The 27,152-nt window shown below is 37.8% G+C and overlaps 1 pseudogene; it reads right to left on the bottom strand.

Annotated features, from left to right (window-relative positions):
* Positions 1 to 27,152, bottom strand: part of LOC108717427 — a 375,896-nt pseudogene that overhangs the window by 81,694 nt on the left and 267,050 nt on the right.

Genomic DNA, 27,152 nt, shown 5'->3' with positions numbered 1-27,152 from the left:
CTTCTTGTGCACTTCTTACACTGACTGCCCGTCTGCTTCTGCCTCCAAACTTTCTGTCTCTGACACACAACTGAAGAACTTTGCTGTACCCTCCCACACTCCAGGCTCAATACTATGGTCCCATCCTCCCAACTACTCACACCAATAGAAGGAAAAGACACGTAAATGAAAGGTAACAAGGAGAGAGGAGGGGAATCAATAGAAGTATGGCACTTATACCCACAGGGCTCACAAAGCCACCAGAACATATGCCTCCCCACTCGCACCTGACAGAGGGTCACAGAAGGGTGGCAATGGAGTAACTATCTCCAGTATGTTACACAGAATAGATACAAAGTTGTAACTATCTTCCCCACCACACCCACAGAGATCCACTAACACAATATGTAAATGTGGGGGTCAAAAACGGGATCACAAGTTGTGCACTGTGTGATAGATATAACTTACAAGTTACTGCCAGACCCCTCAGAATTGTAGATTATAATAAATAATGTACCCCTACTAACATTTATAAAGATATTAGAAGTCTCCTCAGACTTAAGTAACGTATAAACGGTCGCGTTAACTCCTCCTCTTTATAAATTACAGTGGGGGGTACATTATCTATTACTGTATATAATAAAATAACATTAACTTGTCCCAAGGGCAGGTGGGTGAAAAACAGATTTATCAATAAAAAAAAAGAGTATGATGGGTGGAAAAGAAAACTGCCCACTAATAAAATATGGAGGAATGTTTAAAAAGTGTGTGGTATAAATGCACCAATATTTCACCACAGGACGCTGCAGTTGAATTAGGGAGGAAAATAGGCAAACTCCTAACTCTAAGGAGGGAAACAATTACTGCATGTGGGCTATATTAACAACTATCAAATGTTGGTGAATAAAATCTATCTACTTAGAATGAGTTCATAATCACACAATCAAGCACAGTGAAAACCACCACTCCAATACAAAGGGGCAGATTTACCTAGGGTCGAATATCGAGGGTTAATTAACCCTCGATATTCGACTGCCGTATTGAAAGTAGTAAGACCAATGTGCACTTACCCTTAGCTCAGGAGCTCTAGTGAGAAATCAGGGAGCGTTTAAGCCCCAACAAACATACATCTGTGAATAATTATAAAGCTCCTTGCTTTTTCACTATAGCCCAGTGATCCCCAACCATTAGCTTGTGAGCAACATGTTGCTCTTCAACCCCTTGGATGTTGCTCTCAGGGTCCTCAAAGCAGGTGCTTATTTTTGAATTGAAGCCTTGAAAGCAAGTTTTAATTGCATAAACTAAGTATAGTGCCAAGTAGAGCCTATTGTAGGCTGCCAGTCCACATAGAGGCTACCAAATAGCCAATCACAGTTCTTATCTTGCACCCCAAGGGACTTTTTCATGCTTGTGTTGCTCCCCAACTCTTTTTACATTTGAATGTGGCTCACAGGTAAAAAAAGGTTGGGGACCCCTGTATAGCCACTGAGTTAAGGGGAAGTGCATTACTCAGGCACATTGTTTACTGGGGGACTTGATTTTAAATGCACTACAAAGGAATGCAATAATTCACAGGTGTATGTTTGTTTGCTGGGCCTTAAAAGCTCCCTACTTTCACACTAGAGCTCCTGAGCTAAGGGTAAGTGCACAATGGTCTAACTACTCACATTGGTTGCTGGGGGGCTTAATTTTAAATGCACTACAGACTTCTGTATAGTGTAGGACTCACGTACAACGAGGGGCCTTGACGTGGCACTTGAGCTATTGTGATACTAAACTCTATAGTTAGTATAGGTATGGGTATATAGAATTTTAATTAAAAGTAGGGAGGGGTGTGTGTATGGATGCTGGGTTTTCATTTGGAGGGGTTGAACTTGATGGACTTTGTCTTTTTTCAACCCAATGTAACTATGTAACTATGTAACTATGTAACTATGTATTTTGGCCAAAGTGTTGTACCAACACCTCATTTTTTGTAAAAATTATTTTTAAAGGCAAACCATGCGCTGGCAATTTTTCTCTTTTTTCACTGAATACTAAAGTTTCTGATAACAAAGGATATAAGTAGCTAATGCTAACAGATAAGAGCTTAAGCTGTTACAACAACCCCCAGAAACGTATGGTTTGTGACTGATACATGGGTTTGAATTGACTTTAAATTAATGGTTTTATAAATGCAAAATAAAGATTACTTTTTACAATTTTTTGATTTTCACATACAGTATGTTCTTGATAAAGTGATGTGTAAATAAATACATTGAGTATCCTAAAACAATAGCATATTGGTACTATTACCTTTTCCCATATACATACACTATGGGGCAGATTTACTAAGGGTCGAATTTCGAGGGTTAGAAAACCCTCAAAGTAAAATCCTTCGAATTCATATATCGAATTAGAAGGATTTTAGGGCAAAAGGTTCGATCGAATAAAAATCGAACGATTCGAACTATTTTAAGCGATCAATCAAATGATTTCTATTCGATCATAAAAAGTGGCCATAACCTATCTACAATGTCCCCATAGGCTAAGATTCAATTTGGTAGCTTTTATTTGGCAAAGTATTGAGTCAAAGGATTTTTTAAAGAGACAGTACTTCGATTATTGAATGGTCGAACGATTTTTACTTCGAATCGTTCGAATCATTTGATTCGATCGAGTTCGATCGAATTTGACCAATTCGATGGTCGAAGTACCCAAAAAATTACTTCGAAATTCGAATATTTTTGGATTCAAACTATTCCTTCAAGCTTAGTAAATCTGCCCCTATATGTTACACAATGATTTAATCTTACAGTCATCTACTATATAAATCAAGTATCAATGTGCATACAAAGTTTCTTCAATATTCTGGTTGCTTTTTGGGTATACTGGTGTCCAATCAAGGCAATCAAATAGATTTTTCACACAAGGTCCAAAACGTGAACTATATTTTTGCAGATAGACGATACACAACATGAATTTAGATTTTAATTCTAGACAAAAGACATCTACATTTGAATATAGTGCAGTGCTGTTGTGCAGTTGTACAAACTGCATGCTTCTTTTTGGAATAATCCAATTGTAGCTGTTGCTCTTGCTATGAAGTTTACTGTGGGACACCAGGGCTTACACTGCATAGTAAATCATTGATTGGAATAAATATGCCTTTTCAAAAAAGGTAACTCTGCTCAATGAATCAACCTTTGACCAGAAAGGTTATTCAAAATAATATACCCCCCCCATATTTAACTGCTTAGGGTCATTTTCACACACACACCAAAATCCTGGACAGCGCACTCTTCGGATCACTCAAGGAATCGCCTGGTCATCAATTCATTGGTAAAAAACTTGATTTTTATTAAATATTCAACATATTAACAAACTGTATAACCCTGCACCATGAGGTCTGACGCGTTTCCTGTCACTGCACTTCATCACTTTTCAGTTGCCAAAATTGCAATCAGGTCTCGAGCAGTTAGTCGAGTCCGACACCTTAATGATACAAAGATAAGGACTGGCTTTGCAGGTGAATAGCTTCTAATGGCTGCAGAGAGAAGACAATCACTATTAATGTAAGGGTGTGAAGGAATACCTTTTCAGAGAGACACCTTAGTGAATTAGATCCCCTCCAGTGGAAGGCCCCTTGGGATCCCTTTCCTGGCTGTGGTACACTTAGGAAGATTTGAACTGGGAGTACTAACTCAACACTTATTCTCCTTGGTGGAATGGATTCTGCTCTTGATTATCTTCTAGAAGGTCTAAGGGCTCTTACACATGAGCGTTTTTACCTGCGCTCCCCTGCGTTCCGTTTTTCGGCGTTCAGCCACAGAGGAGCGCAGGAATAGACGCATTTCATTATTTCAAATGGGGCTGTACTCACACAGGCGCATGTAGGCGCTGAACGCAGGTTGAGACGCAACATGCTGCATTTTTCCTGCGTTCGGCGCCTACACGCGCCTGTGTGAGTACAGCCCCATTTGAAATAATGAAATGCGTCTATTCCTGCGCTCCCCTGCGGCTGAACGCCGAAAAACAGAAAGCAGGGGAGCGCAGGTAAAAACGCTCATGTGTAAGAGCCCTAACTCACAACTCCTGTGCATGCTGTGCACTGCATCTAGCTTGTTCACAGGGACCCTGTGCATGTCTTCTTAGAGTTGCAATGTATCTGCCCTTATCAGTGTTCCAGGCTCCCAGCAAATCCAACCCTGGTAATAGGTGGAGACCAAAGTGGAAGAGCCATGTTCCTTCCCATTAAACTATGGAAAGTAACTGGTCCCAAGATCCTCGGTTCCTGACAGGAATGAGACTTCCAGAAAAATGGATTTACCCTTTGGGTCCCCTACTTACAGTATGTATTTTAAGACAGACAAAAAAGAATAATGGAAATGCTGCTAACAGAGATTTAATTATACTAGGTCAAGTCACCTTGCTTTCGGGATTGACCAGTTATTTGTGTAAAGATAGATGCTTTGTCCCCTGTTCCATAATTGTGGGGGAAACATACACTACAGTTAATTTCATGAGTGACCTGTATGTTTTTGGATGGTGGAATAAAACCATAACACCATGAGGAAACCCATGTAAAATGTCATGTAGATACTACCCTGGTCAGAACCAATCCTGAAACGTTATTGATGGAGGCAGTAAGGATAAACAGTGTACCCCTGTGCTTTTGTTATAAATGATTCTCTCTGTAACTAAATGTACTGTTTATTTTTTAGTTTTTTTTAGAAATGAAAGATGTATTACATTGGAATATAAATGTTTTCATCTAGTTTAAATAAGTCAAGCATTATATTCTAGCACCACATGTACAACATCCCTACTGAGAAAGAATTATTGTGAGACAAAAGATTAACACTCTCCTGTAGCAGTGTTTGAATAATGGGATATTGCAATTCTCTGCTGCAAATCAGCCCGTGGAAACAACTGAAATACATCACCATTATATCTGCACACAGAGCACTGCAATATCTGGAAACAGACAACCTAATGGATTCTTGTTCCCTCAGTAACAGGTGTGATTATAGAGCAAAATCCTAATGTATTGTTCATTAGTGATTTTTACACAGCTTTTCAGTAGCAGTCGTCATTTAAGTTGTCAAGATTGTTCTAACATTCCCATCAATACTTTTGTTCTCCATCAGAGATAATTAGAAAAGCTTAACAGTCATTTCAAAAAGAATTGAAGACAATGATGTAAATTGGGATTTCAGATATGGCTCCATATGATGTCATAAATACATTCTGACTACACAAACAAAAGAAAACTTGATTCACATTGTTGTGCTAATTGCATTTTAAAGAGAGAGAAGAATCCAATGACTTGCTTAACAAATATACAGTATATGTCATTTTGATTATCAGGAATATATATTATAAGGTTTAAGACAGGACTAAGCTATTGAAGGATATCAACCCAAAAATATTTTATATTTTTTACAATTATAAGCAACTTTCCAATATGAATGTATTAAAAATTGTTAGCGCTTTAAGAGATTAGGCAAACATTTCCATTAACAACTGCCATACAAAATCACCATTTTAAAATGTTGCTGCTAGTACATATGGGATATTGGATGCTTTGAGACCAAGCTGGCCAAAACAATCATTTTGCAAAATGAAAATTTCTCTAAGATCATTTGGCCCAAGCATCTTCAAACCAGTCTGATCATTCAAAGACCTTTAGTCACATGTGGCACAGTGACCCTGCTGTTTCCTTGAATTATTAGTGACTAAGGGCTGAAACTCACGGTGCAGCTTGTTACAATCTGACGCAATGAGAGTAAGCAGATGCAACGAGACGGATATATGCAAGTAATAAGAATGTCGGACCTACAAGCTGCGTGCAGCTGACACGACCGCCGAAAGACGCAACGTGGTTTTTTTATTAAAGAATTCTAGTTTATTAAATTCGAATGAATAAACTCGAAAATCAATCAATTCAATCCTTGATAAATGTGCCCCTTAATCTCCACTGCCTTGGAAAAATATGCCACTGACATATAAGTGTCTTTCATCTATCCGTAATATCTAGGTTGTAGGGGGAGCAGGGAGGGGGGGGGTCTATGTAGTGGGGTAGGGGATTTTAATAAAAAGGGTTTGGTTGAATAGGATCGTCCTGCAAACTTCGAAGTCGAATTACCCTAAAATAAACTCGAAAATCAATCAATTCAATCCTTGATAAATGTGCCCCTTAATCTCCACTGCCTTGGAAAAATATGCCACTGACATATAAGTGTCTTTCATCTATCCGTAATTTTAAGTAACATTCATTCTTCCACCAAAAAAGTACTGGGAGAAGTGCACAGCTAATACAATATTCTGTGAAATGCAATGATTGCAATCTTCCAGAAAAATATATATGACAACCGGTAGGCATAAGAATGATAAACATTAGATTCCCGTGGATTAATGACACCTTGTGTGAAACTGCAAACAAACATATTAGCTACATTCTCAAACAATAGCTAGGATTTGTTGGGCTATGACACACTATATGGTATCTATATTTCAACCTAATTCCACTAGCTGGGATGTTGACAATATTTTGTAGCACATTTAAATCATTACAAAGACCGTACATGATAAATTTAGATTTTCAATTTTTTTTCACATTTGAATCGAATGCGGACTATTCCCTAGTCGAAGTACACACAAATTAGCTAGAAATTCAAATTTTTTTGATTAGAATTTTTACTTCGAACTTTGATAATTCTGCCTCTAAATGTTATTGCCAATGCAAAGGTATTTCCAGTGTTTTCCCATAGCCCATGAGCTAGAAATTGAGCAGGCTCTAGCAAAATGCTCCATTTCATCTTACTGATGAGCCATGAACTATAGCCACTTTTTCCTGTGGTCTCTCTCAATCGACTCAATCTCCAACATTCTCCAATGAACATTGTCATTCACTTGGTGCTGCAAAACAGACCAACAATCTTAGGCTAATGGCACACTGGATGTTTTGCATTTTAACCACAACGAAACAAAGGATGTCATCTGCAACAAGTCTTCACTACATCCATTGTTTATTTCTGTTTATAATGTAAATTGCTGGTTGGGAAACATTCTGTGTGCCATTACCCTTAAATTCATTTATCATCCAATTTCGTCATTACTGTGAAACCTCCTCTAAATCCTGCCTTAAATACATAAGTTAAACATAATACCTAACACATGACTTGGTATAACCAGAGCATCTAACCTCCACTTTCATATCTCAAGTGTCCATCTGCCTCTCTGCTATATCCTCATTGATATTCTCTTGCTTTATTAAACTGAGTTTTGACAAAATGCAACTGATGGTATTCCCACCCAGACACAAATGCTCTAGCCTCCCATTCCTATAACTGTGAACATGGTACTTCATTCTAGCACACAGGTTTTCTGTCCTAGAGTGATTTTGTTATGCAAAGAAAAGTTTCTTGACTGATAAAAGGTGTGGTGTAGTCAGGAAAGTACTAAAATACTTGTCCACTTATTAGTCATCTGCCTAGACTTTTGCTCTAGTTGCCTGCCACACATTAATTTATCCTTGCGGCAATCCATCTAAAATCCCACTGCAAAACTCATCTTCTTTACCTGTCAAACCAGTTATATTGCACTGCTCTGCCAATCTGGCTACACTGGCTAACGATACAGTCTCAAATGTGTATTTAGCTACAGGTATGGGGTTCATTATATGGAAAGTCATTATCCAGAAAGATCCGAATAATGGGAAGCCCTTCACACACAGACTCCATTTTAACAAAATAATTCAAAATTTTGAAACCTATTTTCTTTTTTCTCTAATAATAAAACAATGTGTGTGAGTGTGTGTATACTGTTTATATATATATATATATATAGAGAGAGAGAGAGAGAGAGAGAGAGAGAGAGAGAGAGAGAGAGAGAGAGAGAGAGAGAGAGAGAGAGAGAGAGAGAGAGAGAGAGAGAGAGAGAGAGAGAGAGAGAGAGAGAATGCTCTGGATAACAGATCTTTCCATAATTTAGATCTTCATACCTTAAGTCTACTAGAAAATGATATAAACATTAAATAAACCCGATAGCCTGTTTTTTTGTTTTTTTTACTGGTTAATTATATATTCATTTGAATCAGTTAAAAAGTACTGTTTTATTATTACAGAGAAAAAGGAAATAATTAAAAAAATAAACCTCAAAGGGGTAGTTTACCTTCCAAATAGTGATGAGCAAATAAATTCGCCAGGCACGAATTCGGGACAAATTTCCGCAGGTGAATAAATTGCAAAACTGCCGCGAAAGTTCGCCAGCGGCAAAAATTGTTGGTCGAGGCGGAAAAGTCACTTGCGTCAAAACCGAAATGCCTCAAAATTATTCCGACGGCCATCGACTTTAACGCCAGCGTCAAAATTGTCTAAATCCACGTTTCGCATGTGCCGACACGCCGCTCTCTTCCTTAGGATTACCAAAGAGAAGAAGATGGTACCCGTGAACTCCGATGCCCTGAATCTGCAACGAGGGGTAAGTAAAGAGTTAGGGGCATTTACCCAGGGTAATATCTAGGTTGTGGGGGGAGCAGGGAGGGGGGGGTCTATGTAGTGGGGTAGGGGATTTTAATAAAAAGGGTTTGGTTCTCCTTTAAGGGACAGATTATTTTCAGCAAACCAGGTAACCAGCTGATCAACTTCCTCTCTATGATCTGTTTCATTATTATCCTATTCCTTATCACAGTTGTACCATCTGCAAATTTGATGGTGTGATTAGAATCAAAATGGGTAACACAATCATATGTCATTAACGTACACAACAACGGAAGAAAATACGCACCCCTGTGGCGAGCCAGTACTCGTCAAATTTGAAGTGCTGCTACCAATCTTGACCGACTGTGGTCGGACTGTGAAAAAATCTAAAATCCAATTAACTTCTGCGGAATAATAGTATTAAAAGCAGAACTAAAATCAATAAATAATATCCTCACATAGGAATTTTTTTCCTCCAAGTGTGATAAAGACAAGTGAACAGTTGAAATAGCATCCTCAGTAGGGCAATTTTGACGATAAGCAAACTGAAAAGGAACAGTTGTATTTAAATTCAAACAGACTTACTTTTTCACCAAGTTTTTCTTCTATTCTTTCTTGTACCAAGGCCTTAAAGGAAAACTATACCCCCAAAATGAACACTTAAGCAACAGATAGTTCATATCATATTAAGTGGCATATTAAAGAATCTCTCCAAACTGGAATATATATTTAAGTAAATACTGCCCTTTTACATCTCTTGCCTTGAGCCACCATTTCGTGATGGTCTGTGTGCTGCCTCAGAGATCACCTGACCAGAAATACTTAAACTCTAACTGTAACAGGAAGAAGTGTTGAAGCAAAAGACACAACTCTGTCTGTTAATTGGCTCATGTGACCTAACATGTATGGTTTGTTTGGTTTGTTTGTGAGTACAGTGAATCCTACGATCCCAGGGGGTGGCCCTTATTTTTTAAAATGGCAATTTTCTATTTATGATTACCCAATGGCACATACTACTAGAAAAGTGTATTATTATGAAAATGGTTTATTTACATGAAGCAGGGTTTTACATATGAGCTGTTTTATGCAATATCTTTTTATAGAGACCCACATTGTTTGGGGGGTATAGTTTTCCTTTAAGAGGAGCAATGTATTCAGCCTGTAAAAGGTAAATTGCATGCTATATATTTTTTGTTTCATATTGGGTGCAAAAGTCATTCAAATCAACATTATGTGAAATTGCTCTATTTTGCTGGTTTAGTTTTATCCATTTTTACTGAAAGTGTTAAAACTATGGGATTTGTCTAAAAACACTTTCCTTGTGATATGCAATCTGAATTGCACTCTAAGCTAAAGAAACATGATGGCAAACCAGTCACCTCTCACCAATGCCATTACGTGCTGCCTTGAGCAGGTCTTATGGGTACCAGTTTCATGAAAGCAATGTTCTAGTCCAAAGCCAAATCTTTATATCTACCTTCGCCCATCACTATTCAATACTTTTATATAAACAATCATGCACTTTTACAATGTTCAGATAATATTTTTCTTAGAAGTAATATTCAACTTTCTTTTACCGCATTTTCTGCTCATAGCTGCATTAAATCGATAAGTTCTACAGTATATAGCTTTAACATTTCCCTATAATAATAATCACAACTTTATAAGATACAGGCCAGCTCAGCAGCTACAGTCTTTCCAGAGCCTGTGGGTGCCCCAAGATGAACATTGGTTGCTGTGTGTGTGAAAGATCTGAGTCTGAACTTGGTTAAAGTGCATATATTTGTAGAGCGCTTCATAGTGGCGATGACCCAGGGCTGTGATCAGCAATGGCTCAAGGTCCAACAATTCTAAACTAGAAATAAAATTGCTTTTGTAAACCTTGCAATTTTTTTTATATTTTTCAATACCTTAAAGGATCATGCATTACAGTAGAACACTTGTGGTGGGCAGGCTGTCAACATCTACAGCTATTACGACAAAATGAAATATTATAGAGAAACTTATTGTTACTGAACTGATCTATTAATCACTAAAATCGACATACAGTATATGCTGCATAACATAACAAACACTTGGTATATGTTATAACTGTAGGTGTCTATAAAAATACTTATATATTAGCATAGATTTACACCAGGTTAAACTTCAACAATACTTTTGAATACCAAATCCTACATTCCCGTTCGAGGTAACCACTAAGAAAAAAAATCAATTTTCCTAAAATAACAAATGTCTTGTACTGTTACTGTATTGTATAATTTTTGTTTCCTCTATCCAATATACGAATGCAGCAAGGAATCAGAGAAAGTTCCAAATTCATGGTCAGTCTTTATTCTCTTGCCAACAAATAATGCTTAAAGGGGTTTTTTTCTACCTTCAAACACTTTTTCCAGTTCATTTGGTTTTGTCTCTTTAACTGTTCTAAATTGAAACATTTAGTTGATACATTTGTTATTGTTGTTCCTGCTGAGCAGAATCCTTGAGTTTCATTAAAGGCAGCTGTTAGACTTGATACAATAGTTGCTAATATTCCACAGATACAGCTGAGAAATGTATCAACTAAGTGTATCAACTAAATACAGTAGAACACCCATTTTATATTTTTCAGGGGACCAGAAAAAAATATTGTAAAATCCATGAAATTGTAAAATTAGGGAAAAGTATTATGCATAATATATATAGGTGGGACCACAAAACAACAATGTAAAATGAGGGAAAACAAAACCAGGGCATGTAAAATTGAGGTTTCACTGTATAGCAATTTGTAACAGTTCAAATGCTCCTGGATCACTGAGCTGCCAGACTGAAACCACTTAGACATGAACATTAAATATAAACGTCAAATTTTGGGAAAACGGTAAAAAATAAAAGATGGAAAGCAACTTAAAAAAGTCTTTGTTTATGGTGAACAATCTGAAAACAACTCAACTGGAAAAAGTGTTTGGAAGGTGAACAACTACTTAAAGATTGACATACAGATCTCTTTATGTAGATATCTCTCTCCATATGCTGAAGAATCTCTTGCACAGGAGGACAGCTATATACCAAACAATCTGTTTAAACAAAAAATAAATGACACACACATACATGTAAATACAATATATGGAATATGTGGATAGAAAACTCTCATCCACCCAGGTCTCACAAGCAAACTTAAAGACACCTACTCTTGAACCCACTTTCTAGTAACATGGAATATACAGCCAGTCAGTATGACATATACAGTACTTTAGGTCTGAAAGAAAAACTTTAACACATTTTCTCCTTTACCCTTAGACAGAATGTTCACTATTACTGGGTAATCATGCTCAAATACAGAAGAGGATACACAGTCATTTTTTAACAACTACATAGTTTTAAAAATCCAGTGCAATACATGGTAAAATTTAGAATAACAATATCACCTTTAATGATACACATACGCAAACACATTTTTGTGGGGATACCTGTTTCTTCTGGAGGAGAAAATATTTTGAATGATATATGTGGTCATTAGTTGGATCTTCAACCCAAATCTACCAAGGCTTACCAACAGTTCCATGTACCTTTTTCCTCTGTGTATTTTGTGTTACTCAATTTAATACTATGTCAAATTGCGTTATTTATAAAAATAAAAATGCTTTAAAGCATAAACTTCAGGGTGGTATTTTTTATGCAGAAATGCCCTCACAACTAATTTATAAATAAATTGTATAATGAATCATTGTGGGCCTCTACAGCCTAAGATGCATTTGTTTAATGGCACAGCATTTATGAGGCAGAAAATATGTGATATATTTCAAAGAAAAGCGTAATCAGTGGCAGTGGAGTAACTAGATAATACTGGGCCCTGCAGCAAATTAATTTTAGGGCCCCCAACATTAGGGATGTCGCGGACTGTTCGCCCGCGAACTAATTCGCGCGAACATCGGCTGTTCGCGTCCGCCGAATGTTCGCGAACGTCGCGCGACGTTCGCCAATTTGGGTTCGCCTTAGCTGGCGCTTATTTTTGACCTCTCACCACAGACCAGCAGATACTTGGCAGCCAATCAGGAAGCTCTCCCTCCTGGACCACCCCCACACCCCCTGGACCACTCCCCTTCCATATATAAACTGAAGCCCTGCAGCGTTTTTTCATTCTGCCTGTGTGTGCTTGGAAGAGCTAGTGTAGGGAGAGAGCTGTTTAGTGATTTGAGGGACAGTTGATAGTAACTTTGCTGGCTAGTACTCTACTTGATACTGCTCTGCATTGTAGGGACAGAACTCTGCAGGGATTTGAGGGACATTTTAGGTTAGGTAGCTTTGCTGGCTAGTAATCTACCTTCTACTGCAGTGCTCTGTATGTAGCTGCTGTGGGCAGCTGTCTTGCTGCTGATCTCTCATCTGCTGACTGCTGCCTGTAACCCAATAGTCCTTGTAAGGACTGCTTTTATTTTCTTTTTTGTTTTTTTTACTTTGCTACTGTAAGAGCCCAGTGCTATTAGTCTAGCTGTGTTGGGGAGTGGGACTGGTGTGCTGCTCCTCCTAGTAGTTCACCACCACCAGCACCAACCAGAGTCAAAATTGTTACAAAGTATCTTATTTGTACCTGTTAGCTGTTCTGAGCTCTCTGCCAAAAGCTAATTAAGTTAGAAACTGTTTTTTTTCTGGCTGTTCAGTTCAGAGAAAAGAGGGACTGGTGTGCTGCTCCTCCTAGTAGTTCACCACTACCAGCACCAACCAGAGTCAAAATTGTTACAAAGTATCTTATTTGCACCTGTTAGCTGTTCTGAGCTCTCTGCCAAAAGCTAATTAAGTTAGAAACTGTTTTTTTTTTCTGGCTGTTCAGTGCAGAGAAAAGAGGGACTTTCCAGTACAAAAGAGGGACAGGGGGTTGAGTGGTCAAAAGAGGGACAGTTGGGAGGTATGCAAGTGCCACCTAGCTGTGTGAGCTTTTTCACATTCTGTCTAAATAACAATAATAATTCCGTGTCCGTAAACATCACCTGAGTGATGTTTTTACAGCAGCAATAATATATTCCGTATCCACTACTGTATACGTTGCCCTTGCAGGCATTGTTTGCCCAGTCTTTAACCAAGTGCCACCTAGCTGTGTGAGCTTTTTCACATTCCGTGTCCAGAAACATCACCTGAGTGATGTAGTGTGATTTCTGCCCTTTACAGCACAAAACGCAGTGCTGTGTCAACAATGTATTTTTCAGATACATTTTTGCCCTTGATCCCCCTCTGGCATGCCACTGTCCAGGTCGTTGCACCCTTTAAACAACTTTAAAATCATTTTTCTGGCCAGAAATGTCTTTTCTAGCTTTTAAAATTCGCCTTCCCATTGAAGTCTATGGGGTTCGCGACGTTCGCGAACCGTTTGCATTTTTGACGCAAGTTCGCGAATATGTTCGCGAACATTTTTTCCGACGTTCGCTACATCCCTACCCAACATATCCAAAGGTTGTCCTGTTTTACCAGTATATACTGAAATTGCTCATTATTTGGGCCTCATAGGGCCCCCTTTACCTCCTGGGCCCCCCTGCAACTGCAGGGTCTGCTTCCTCTGTAGTTATGCCCCTGATCAGTGGGAATCAGAAAGAATTAAAAGTAAGCAGAATATATTGAAATATTAACAGACAATGCAAGGATAATAAGTGGGCTTTCTTTGGTCCTCATTTAAAATAAATGGAATTTATCCTTGTAAAGAACAATCTATTATGACAAAGCCTGTCCCACAGAGACAGAGCAAGAAATTGCCCTAGTATAACCATAAGAAATAAAAACGGTGTATAGTGATGGGCGAAATTATTCGCCAGGCGTGAATTTGCACGATTCACCGCCGGTGAATACATTCGTGAAACGTCCACGAAAATTCGCTGGTGAAAATTCACAGGCATCAAAAAAAATGGATGCCGGTGTCCGTTTTTTGGACGCCAACGCATTTTCGCCAAAAAAACGGACTCCGCGTAAAAAAAACAGACATTTTGCGAATTTTTCCCCGTTTTGAGAATTTCGCATGAAATTTGCGAATTTTTCAGCGAAACGGCACAAATTCGTCCATCACTAATGGTGTAAAAAGCTGTGTAAAATAAATGCCAGTTTATCAAGGTGTGTGTGTAATTTTACACCATGGGAACGCCAGATTTGATGCCGTAATTTTCTGTTGGAAGTCAAATAAGAAAAAATGTGTGTTTTTTTTACATAGCATAATAAATATGCCCCTAAAACCAACCTACACTGTACAGTGACAAAATGCCTGCACCACTTCTGGTGGAACAGCAACAACAAACATTCTTAATGCGAGCAAATATTTTAAACGTCTGTGAGTATATTTGTATGTCAGACACAGGCGGTGGATTATTTATATGCTGGTGAATGGTTGCGGGGTGATTGAACCGCACAGGTGGAGAGACACTTCTTACACTTAACATACACAGGGGTGCCACATACCTAATAAGGAAATACTACACTATATATTATTATTTCTTCTTTTCCCCGAGCTTTTAGTGCTGGTTTATCTATACATAATTCCTATTGCATATCCGAAGGAGAACGGATTCTTTAACCGGCAGAGGGGCGTGAACCACAGAACCTGGATACCTTTTTTTTTTCCGTTTTACTAGGTTGAAAAAAAGGCACACATTCATCAATTTCAACCTTTTAACTCTATTTTAACCTGCCTAACTGCCAGTTAATCCAGAGGAAGGCAAAAAAAAATTGAAGCTTCACTAATTTGCCTCAGAGGGGGAAAAAAATTCCTTTCTGACTCCAAAATGGCAATTGGACCAGTCCCTGGATCAACTTGTACTATGAACTCCCTCACTTGCTAAATAGCCATCCAACCCCTTCTTAAATCTATCTAATGTATCAGCCTGTACAACTGATTCAGGGAGACAATTCCACATCTTCAGGGAGACAATTCCACATCAGCTCTCACAATTTGGCCAAAGAATTATTAACAACATACAGTATGGTGGATTTTATTCATACTTCTTCTTTCAGAATAGTGTCATATATATAAAAGCCAAATATTGTACATAGCGTGAAAATACATTACATGATAAATTTCGATAATTGAATTTTCAAATTTTTTTCGGATTCAAAAAGAATTTGGACTATTCTCTAGTCAAAGTACACAAAAATTAGCTGAAAACTCAAATTTTTTTAATTAAAATTTTCACTTAGACCTTTGATAAATCTGCCCCTTAGTGTTATGTACAGAATGTAAAGCCCTGAAGTTATAAATCCTGCCCTTTTATTACATAAATGTTGTTTTGCCATGAATAGCAATATCTGCAAATAAGGCATTAAAATGACAAAATATGAAAGACATCCTTACAAAAATTGGATGGCTTACAATACTTTTAATACTTTTAATACGATTTAAAATTAAACCCATAACAAAGTGTTTGATGAATAAAATGTGCAGGTCTTTAAAAATAACCTATAGTGGAGCCAGTTGAATTATGTGCAACATATCACATACGGACATCACATTATTAGGCTGTGGCTTATATTGCAGCGTCTGCTCAAGCCATTATGCACAATACAACCATTCAACTGTCTACACTCTGACAAACACTGTTCATAAATTATTGGCATTGCAGGACAAGTCCAACACATGATACCTGATCGCTCCATTTAAAGTCAGGATTGATGTTCTATCGAACTCGGAGGACTGTTCATGTAATAGGTTGGATTGTGGCTTCCATTGTAATGGATGGAATTTGATGGACGCATTGTGTGACCTTTAGCCCGATGTTCACATGATGCAGCATGTGACCTAAAGAGGTACATTAGGTTAAAAAACATTTGCATATACAGGAACAATAATGCAATCAGACTTGTAAATCAGCTTTTAGATGAGCGTATTACAGCTTGCTTGTTTTGCAGTGTGGTGTATAAATGATTGACTCTCTCGACCTCTCATGTTTGAATGTTTTGTAATACTTAACTTGAATTAGTTCAGCAAAGTTTTTGTATTAGCAGCTATGCATAATAAGTGTTCACCCACACATCGATTTTGACACGTCAAGGTTAAAAATAACTGCTACTATTGAATGACTTCTACATGTGTGCTTTATGCAGATTGAAAATATATTTCCAGGCGTACACATTCCCCATCATTCTCGATTTATATAATATGCAACCAATTGGGAATTTAAATGAAAAGTGATGAGTGATTAGATGGTTTTATTATCACCGTACTTCACTGGCTATGGGTCTTCAAGTGAGATGCAAATTACAAGAAAAACTAGGAAATTCTTCTTCGTATTCATATATCTAATCTTCAAATGAAATGATTCATGGTCATAATACCCTAAGAAAAATGCTCTCTCTTCATGCAAATGGAAACATAACTAAAACATAAGAAACCCATTTTTTTTAATGTACAGGTATAAGATCCACCTTTTCTACAGGCCTTTACAGAACGATGACTTGCAACATTCAGCTGTGAGGAGGAGGGATGTGTACTAGCAGGTTAAAAAAACACATATAATATCCCTGGAGCTGCATCCTCTAGTGAGTAACTTGCCTAACACTTCCATACTCAAGCAAAAAGTTGTTCCATGTTAATTTTTGTGATTATTAAACATTATTATCAGGCATAGATATATCAATATTCTGGCAATATCCTATTACATTAAATACTATAGTGTGTTAGTAGCTCTCCAGTTTAGAATTGCAGAAGCTGTCTGGTTGCTAGGATCCACTTAATCCTAGTATCCATGCATTAGATCCAATAAGAGACAGAAATAGCCAGAACAGAAATTGTAGCCTTGCAGAACATTCATTTTTTGGCTGCCTGGAGTCAGTAATCCCATTTAAAATACAAAAAATCTTTTAGTACAACAAATAGTCACCAATTTAATCTTTTCTCATGCCTTTCAGTTTATCTATGGTCAATTTCTTCTCCTCTAGTTTTGACAGAACAGAAAGTGGAATAACAGAGAACTGCCTTAGGGGGCTTGCCCAGCCCCACAGCTGCTTATCAATGATTTTGCTAAGGTTCAGAAGCATATATGTCATTGCAGGCCAACTTTTTCTTAAAGCAAGCTCAAACAGAGCACAGACTATTCAAGCAGCATTCTGTAGAAACAAACAAGAAAATGTAAAACAGTTGTTGGTTTGCTTGTATGAAAAAGAAAAAAAATTAATAAAAATAGAAATTAATGTCAAGAGGCTCATTCAATAATCACAGTCTATATAATACTAAGAGGCCTGTTTAATAACATTCACATTTCTTTTTTTTTCTAAAAATCTTTTAATTGGTGTTTTTTGTGGTCTGTATTTCTTTAAAACTCAAAAATTTCAAGATTTATTAAGGGGCCGATTCATCAATAGTCGAATATCGAGGGTTAATTAACCCTCGATATTCGACTGGGAACTAAAATCGTTCGACTTCGAATATCGAAGTCGAACGATTTTGCGCAAATCCTGCGATCGATCGATCTAAGGATTTTTTGTTCGATCGAACGATTAAATCCTTCAAATCGAACGATTCGAAGGATTTTAATCCAACGATCGAAGGAAAATCCTTCGATCAAAAAATCACAGGCAAGCCTATGGGGACCTTCCCCATAGGCTAACATTGACTTCGGTAGGTTTTATCTACCGAAGTACGTGGTCGAAGTATTTTTTAAAGAGACAGTACTTCGATTATCGAATGGTCGAATAGTCGAACTATTTTTACTTCGAATCGTTCGAATCGTTCGAATTCAAACGAATTTAACCAATTCGATGGTCGAAGTACCCAAAAAATACTTCGAAATTCGAAGTTTTTTACATTCGAATTCTTCACTCGAATTTTGTAAATCTGCCCCCAAGTGTACAAACCACAAAAAATCTAATAGAAAATTTTGCCAGGTAAAACCAATCAAGCTCCTATAGAAGTCAATGAGAGTTGCGTTGATCCTACTGGACCATTTTTAATCAATTTGGACTTTTACAGTTTTTTTATTTTTGTAAGCTAATAATTGTCAGAAAAACTCTATTTTTAGAGGTTTTAGAGGTTTCCATACTCTTTAGGGCATCGTCCAGCGTTTTTTCTTTTAATTCATAATTTTAAAGTTGGATTCTGTAATACATTTCATGCCAATTGTAATTTTAGAGAAATAAAAGTTTAATCATGTTTCAAAAACCTCTAAAACCACTAAAAATGGATTAATGGGCCTTCCCATCAAATTACTTAGTGTAATCCTAAGCAACTTTAAATATACATTAACAATATTCAAAACATGTTGGATTTAACCAGAAGTTGAACAGAAGCTACAATATCACAGGCTCAAGGCACCAGGAAAAGGGAATAAGATGAGCTATAGCTATGGATATAGAAAAACAACAAAGCATACAAAGAGAATGACACCAGTACAGCATTTACTTATTGTGTTACCTGAGCAACATACACAGAATCAGATATGAGTGAGAAATTGTCTTTTTCACCTCTGCCAATGTAGGTTTGAAGAAGAATGTTTATCTTTCCATAACTGTTTTCTACTCCACCAGCCACATGGAGTTCACAGTAATTGTTAATTAAGTGTTCTATTGCTTCAATTTCCTCATCACGCACCTTGGTTCCAGGGAAAAGAAAAGATGGGCATTAAGCATAGCTCACATAATGGCACTTTTTTAGGTTCTCTAGGTTGCTATCTTTAGATTTCAATTTCCTGATATTCATCATCATCATTATCATCATCATTTATTTATATAGCGCTGTCAAGATACGCAGTGCTTTATATTCAGAGATAGCTTTTCTGTCTGAACACAAGCATAATAGCAGTATGTGCATTGTGAACTATTTACAGAGGGTATCTGATATGTTCTTGTAAATAATGGTACATTTTGACATATTTATCAAAATAGAACCACATATTGTCAGTGATTTTAAAACTTTATAATAGACTGCTAAGAAAATTGTTCTTCTGTAACAAACAATGCCTAGTTGCAATTGAAATGCTGTTTTGCTTATTCTCCCAACTCTAGTTTTGAAAGAACATTCAGTTTGTTGCTAGGTAGAATGACTGGAATACTGGGACAAGAACAACAAAACAGCCAGTCACAAAGTTTGGGGTTGAGTGATAAGGTTGCACATGCTGGGCTTTTAGGGCAAATTTGCTAGATAATATTTGCTCCATCACTATTTGGTTTCCATGTAGATATTTCCCTTAGTATATTGGGGATTTGCTCAAGTTTTTGCAAAACAAGTCTAAATTAAGAGAGGAGAAAACAGAGTTTCCGCACATCGAAATAAGTTACAATCCAAAAACTTTATTGGTCCATAGTCATAGGCACACACAGCATCACACTTCGGATTGCGGAAACTCCATTTTCTCCTCTCGTGATCCAATGCGGCATGGGACACCAAGGGACTCCAGCACCCGATACTACATCCATGGGCAGCCTGTAATGCAAAGAAGTCTTGCGGTGAGTCTTCTTTACCAAAAGTCTAAATTAAGAATTGAGTACTAGAGATAGCAAAAAAAAAAGACTTCTAGACCCTTTCAGTTTGATCTGTCAATTTATCATGACAAATATTGTTCCCGTAGCACAACCAGGTAATATTGTTTTTTTAGGTTTCTGATCAGTGAAGTTAAAAATGTGTTTTCTAAGAAATTAGTAGTGATGGGCGAATTTCTTACGTTTACCGAAAAATTTCTCGAATCTCCCACAAAATTTGTGAAACAGCGAAAAATTTGCGAAAAATCATGTAATTGGAATGTTCACGAAAAAATCTTGAAATTCGAACGTTTTCAAGAAAAAATCATGCAATTTGAAAGTTTTCACGAAAAAAATCATGCAATTCGAAAGTTTTCACAAAAAAATCTAGCAATTCAAACTTTTTAACAAAAAAATCGTGCAATTCGAACATTTTCACGAACAAATCGAGCAATTCGAACGTTTTCACTAAAATCGAGCAATTCAAACGTTTTCACACATATTTAGCAATTTGAACATTTTCGCGATATATATTGTGAAAACTGGAAATTGATGGCGAATTTTCACCAGCGAATTTTAGTGGGAGATTCACGAATTTATTCGCCAACGGTGAAACGTGGAAATTCCCTGCAAATTTGTGCCAGGCGAATTTATTCGCCCATCACTAGAAATTAGTTATGAGTTAATAGCTGAATTGCTACCCTATAAAAAGCACAAATGCCACAAGTACAAATAAACAAAATATTTACTATAATGGCTCCTATAGATCTGTATATTAATTAATTTCAGCATGGGCAGGCCAAGATTTGTGGCCAGCTGCATCCATATTTCCAGGATAGTAAAGGACACCTGGATCAGAGTTACAGGCTATAAGTGAGGGGCAGGAGACGACATGCGACTGGCCTACCGGTGTCTGATTTGCAAATCTGGTGCTGAGCATGAGTTAGACCAGTGATCCCCAACCAGTAGCTCGTGAGCAACATGTTGCTCTCAGACTCCTTGTATGTTGCTCTCAGGGTCCTCAAAGATGGGGCTTATTTTTGAATTTCAAGCTTGAAATGAAGTTTTAATTGCATAAAAACTAATTACAGTCCCAAGTAGAGCTTCTTGTAGGCTGCCAGTCCACATAGGGGCTACCAAATAGTTAATCACAGCCCTTGTTTGGCACCCCAAGGGACTTTTTTCATGCTTTTGTTGCTCCCCAACTCTTTTTACATTTGAATGTGGCTCACGGGTTAAAAAGGTTGGGGACCCCTGAGTTAGACACTAACATAATTGTTCAAGATACAACACAAAAGCTCAAAAATGTCTCCTATTCATCGTCTATAACCCAAAACACTTCAGGACACAGCAGAACTAGTACAAATATATTTCAGTGTTTTAGTATTCATGGTGGGCACTTAGGAAATCACTGGGTCATATTTTAGGTAAAATACCTTGTTGAATAACAAAGAAATGTAATGGTTGGATCTTGAGCCAGTCTATATGTCACAATGCCATTTGCTTAATAGACATGCAAAGGTCCATTGTGTTTCTAGGTGAACACTTGGTTTTAAAGCAGGAATACTATTAAGCAATTAGAACCAAATGTGTTATTTTACTAAGAGTAATAAAAGGCACATTACCATTACTAATTTTATGCAATACTACAAGACATAACAAAACAAACAAAGCAAAAACCTAAAAAAAAACCCAAACCTTTGGCATTCATGCATTATTAAGCTTGAGGAATGTTTGTGACTAGCACAGTTCAGCGCAGTTCAGTGCTTCTTCCACTCATATCCTTTAACATTACAACTCAATTCTAAAATGGGTTTTGTCCTGAAACTGGGGTGAAAGAACTATTATCTAAAGACACACATGGAATTTGATACCTCACCCCAAAGACAAGTAGAGGGTAGGGTCAAAGTAAAAAGTAACATTTTATCTCACTTTAAAACCCCCTATACCAACTGCTTAAGAGGGTAAGGAACTAACTATGAATTAGTGTATTTTTTTATTATCAAACACATCAGCAGTCAACCAGCCAATAAATAAATCTCATGATCTAGTGACACCTCCCTTTCTAGATCAAGGGTAAGGGGTCAGTACTAGCTACATATCCCACCAATGCTCCTGGCAGGAAAGGCCATATCAAATATCTAATACAAGTCTACTTTTCAAGCACCATACAATTATTCATTGTTGCCAATCCTAAAAAATGCAGGGGAAGACGTAATTAAGGTTATTGGGAATTAAAGGTTTTTAGGGTTCTCTTTTTCTATTCACCCACCAGGCTACAGTAAAAAAAAAAAGAGGGTAGCATGCAATTTTTGATACCAGCACTGGACGGAAACTGTATAAGAATTCCCCATAAAACCTGGCAACAGTGCTATTAACACTAGCAATGATATCACAATGTAGGGACCCGTAGAGTTAATCCTATGGTTTAAGGGTTAAGGGCCCCTCCCCTGCCTCATGGCCTGAGATACGGGTTTTCTGCCTGAATTTTCCAGGGACGGAGCCTTTGGATTTGTGCAGCATGGCTGATCCCAAAAGGAACCACATGGTGGTGCTGTGCAACCATATAAAAGAGGATGCCATTTGCTGTGTCAGCCATTACAGTTCAGGTTACAGTGATTGCTGTTATCTGCTGCAGATATTTGTTTCACTTTGGATAGAGTGACAACCCCCGGCAAAATGTAGGCCTTCAGTGGAGTGCAATAGGCTTGCCAAAGGCTGGGCAGGATCCTCCAGTGCCTAAGAAGATAACTCAACTAAGATGGTTTTGAGTTTGGATGCCGGATTTCTGTATTCACCTTTGGACATGGGTGAGAGATGCAGTTCAGCATGGATATCGTTTTATGCTCACGCTATAGGATAAATCTGGATTCCTGCTTCATCTCTATGTGAGTCTGCCTGGAATGGTAGAGAAAGGATGTTTCTGTGTGTGCTCGACTGGAAGATGTCTGGAGCCTTCATCGCTGTGGATGCCTATCAGCTCTATATGAGACTACCATCTGTGTGACTCCTGGGGTTGAGTGTTACCTTTGGGAAGGTTAGGAAAGGATTAGGATCCAGCGATCTCCCGTTTATGGAAACAGGCTGTTTGTGAGCCTGCCACGTGGAAGCAACACTTTCCTGTGGGAAAGCATGTGGGCAGGTAGCGCTACCTAGAACTGTTGTCTTTTGGGGACAAGGGATGGAACTCTTGGGCTGCCAAAAGGAGTGGTGCGGGACTTTGCCTGGTGGGGAATCACCAGGACTGGACTGCAACATGTTCTAGGGTAGTGGGTCATGCTTTCAATGTATTGGTGTGTGAAACGTTACATTTTACTTTCCCTTTCATATTACACTTATTTTATATAAAGTTATATTGTTATATAATAAAGTGTGTGGGTGATTTGTTTTCTAATGGGAATATCCTCAGGAGTACCTTTCAACTTGCAAACGGAACTCAGGACCCGAGTTGGTAAGCTGGTACAACCTTGGCACCAGGGGGTTCGCCAAGAGGGTGTTACACACATATATATATATATCCTCTGTTTTTTAAAGGTAAAATACTTTTTTAAGTGGAATAGCCAATATTGAAATACAAGCACATAAAAGGTTTGGTCGATCCTATTCACTCTTCTGCTCATTAGGCAAAACACAATCCATGTATTGACTGATAAATCCTGCCAGATGCACTCCTAGGTGAGGTCACTGAATTTGATTCTTTCATGGTTTTCAGTTGTGCTGGATTTGGATTGTTTTTTAAATTTGTTGTATTCTAGATAACTAGAAGAATGCTAGCAAATAAACAAGTTTAAAGGTCTAATAAAACCAAATATACTTTTTTTATCACATTTAGAGATAATTTATTGTTTTAGTATAATTTAGGTGTTTTGTCTGCACTGGTAAAACGTGTGTATTTGCTTCAGAAGCTCTAATCTAGTTTATATAAGTTAACTGTAATGTAGCCGTGGGGGATGTCGGACCCTCATTTTCATAGTAAGCAACAGATGGGCAAAAACAGTTTTCAGAATAAAAGGTTCCAGTACTTAATAGAGACAAATAAGGGTCAGAATGGAATTTATAGTTCTGTACACACCTATAGGATGAAACACAACAAGATTAATTACAACTGCTGCCAAGAAATATTTTATTTGCGGTTATCTGAAAATCATAACATTTCAATTTAAATATGATATTTTCACTATGGGGCACATTTACTATGGGTCGGATATCGAGGATTAATTAACCCTCGATATTCGACCATCGAAGTTAAATCCTTCGACTTCGAATATCAAAGTCAAAGGATATACCGCAATTTTTTTTTTTAAATTTCTTTATTTTCAGTTTTCCAACAGGGGTACAGAACAAAAACAAAGGGAAAAGGGAAATGAAAGGGTGATATAATTTACACTTACATGTATCCACGCATATAGTTTATATATTACATATACAACATTTCACTTCTTTTATTTGCCTATTTTTATATCCTTAAAAGGTCATTCAAGTAACCAAACCAGGGGGACCAAGTTTCCCAATATATCCTACTAGTATTATGATGTATGTGGGTTAGCTCCTCTAATAGGCTTATTTCTTTCACAGCTCTCAACCAGTCCTCGTGTAATGGAGGTTTTTCAGACTTCCAATTTCTTGGGATTAGCGATTTTGCAGTCTGAATTAATTGAAAGGTAAGGGGGTCTTCAAGCATAGTTTGTTTTTCTTTATTTATATTAAATAATATTAATGTACTGTCCCCCCTCTGGATTCTTATCCCCGTGATTTTATATATACTTTCCAACATCTGATTCCAAAAATTTTCCGCAATTTGTTCGATTGAACGAAAAATCCTTCGAATCGAAGGATTTAAATCCATCGATCGAACGATTTTCCTTTGATCAGAAATTGCTAGGAAAGCGTATGGGGACCTTCCCCATTGGCTAACATTGGTGCTCAGTAGGTTTTAGGTGGTGAAGTAGGTGGTCGAAGTTTTTTTTAAAAAGACAGTACGTCGACTATCGAATTGTTGAATAGTCGGACGATTTTTAGTTCGAATCGTTCGATTCGAAGTCGAAGGTCGAAGTAGCCAAAAAAAATACTCAAAGTAATACTCAAAAATTCAAAGTATTTTTCATTTTAATCCTTCACTCGAGCTAAGTAAATATGCCCCTATGTGTGGCCATTTAAAATGTTCATGCCTACATTTATAGCAGAAATTGAAGCATATTTTCAGCCATATAATGTATACAACTTAGCTCATATGAAGGTTACGGATACATGAAAATTTGGCTATAAAACACATTGCACACAGACAGCAGACACCCTAAGACTTGTTAGAGTGGCATCCCAGTGGCCCAGTTTATCTGCTTGAGGCAGATCTGCCCCACTTGGAATGCCTTTCAACAGCAGGCTAACTCATTATGGGATAGATTTATAGAGAGGGGCTATAATGTCACAGATGTTCAAAGGGCTTATGTGAGATGAATTACTGACATAGAAAAAAAATGTCCCTCAAGCAAGCAATCTGATAGAAGGGATATGAATTGGTGATTTATCCAAGTTAAGATTCTGCACTACATAGACTAAAAATGCATATTTAATATAGAGGAAACTCCATAAATATTGGAGAATACTGCTACAAGATCTGGTACTTAATGAAGCTTATGTTTTTAGGAGCGGTAAGAATGTACCTTCTTGGGTTTCAAGGAGCTTGTATGACTCCAAAACAAGGAGAAGTAGAAGGAATTGGCTTAAATTTGCAGGCAGTACAAGATGTTAGGTGTGCAACGTTCTGAATGTTTCCAAAACCATTAGGAGCACAGGCAACATTTATGAAATCAAATATTATTTTGATTGTTTATCAAAAGGGATCATTTATTTGGCCACTTGTGAGTGTGGTACCCTGTATTACAATCCATTACAATCCATAATACATGGACAAGCTTTTTGGAACATTTGTCCACCTTAGAAAGGAACCAGTAAACCCCCGATTCTCTAAAGAATCGTTAATGAAAGAATGGTAACAACAGTGAGGCAGCAAAATGCGATGGGTGCTGATTCACTCGGCATCCCCAGGCAGCAACTGGCGACGCTAATTTGTGGGGATGTAGAGTGAATCTGTGCCTATTGCTTGTTATTACCTATCTGCTATTAGAATTCTTAAATTTTGAGTTTATTGGTAGTAAAGTGTTACTGAAAAATTTCTTTATAAACAACATTTTTTGTGAAAATGTTCTCCTGTCCTTGAATGAGTTCTCCCTGGTGAGCTGTACTTAAAATCTTGACTTTAACATCAGATGAACGCTGCACTCTTGAAAATGCAACATAAAGTTGACCATGACCAAACACAGGCTCAGATAGGTAAATGCCGACTTTATCCAATGTTTGTCCTTGTGATTTGTTGATTGTCATGGCAAATGCAGCCTTAATGGGGAATTGTCGTCGTTTAAGTTTAAAAGGTAATTCCTGGTCAGAACTGGTAAGGTCAATTCTGGGAATCAAAACAGTATCACCGCTATGGGATCCTGTAAGCACTTCTGCCTTGATAACATTTTGTCTCATGCTCTTCACAACCAACCGTGTACCGTTACATAAACCTTGCTTAGTGTTAGGGTAGGGGCACACGGCGCGATTTCGCCGCGATTCTGCGCTGGGCGAGTTGTCGCTGCGTTTTTTAAGCCGAAATAGCTTTGCTAACTTTGGCGCTGGCGTCAATGCAAATCGCGGCGAAATCGCTGCGCTAATTCACACGCGGCGATTCTTTTTCTACTGTCGCCCGGAAACGCTCAGCGAGGCAACTTCGGACGACAATAGAAAACGAATCGCCGCGTGTGAATTAGCGCAGCGATTTCGCCGCGATTTGCATTGACGCCAGCGCCAAAGTTAGCAAAGCTATTTCGGCTTAAAAAACGCAGCGACAACTCGCTTAGCGCAGAATCGCGGCGAAATCGCGCCGTGTGCCCCTACCCTTAAGGTTTCTTAACAGCATGACTATTGTTCCTACTTTGAGTATAAGATTGTGTTGTGGTAATCCAGCATTGTTGATAGTGTTTAAATATTCTAATGGGAAGTTAAGTTTCTCACTTTCGTCTTCAGAATCAATACAGTCAGTACTCAGAAAGACACAGCTTTGTCCAGGAAGTAATGCAATCACTTGGTTGTTTATCATGTCAACATCAATATTTTTTGGAGATAATATAGCCCGTTTTGCTAAAAATGGCCACCCACGCAGGTATGCAACCGGTTCCCCTCCTAGAGTGACGCTAGCGCCGCCATTAGACAAACTTGCAAAGGAGTAGCAAGATGGCCGACGCTTATACAGACTTTAGTGGGCGGATG

The sequence above is a fragment of the Xenopus laevis genome, chromosome 5S, assembly GCF_017654675.1.
Source record: "Xenopus laevis strain J_2021 chromosome 5S, Xenopus_laevis_v10.1, whole genome shotgun sequence".
Taxonomy (NCBI): domain Eukaryota; kingdom Metazoa; phylum Chordata; class Amphibia; order Anura; family Pipidae; genus Xenopus; species Xenopus laevis.
The sequence above is the reverse complement of the archived record's forward strand: the minus strand, read 5'-3'. Positions and strand labels throughout refer to the sequence as shown.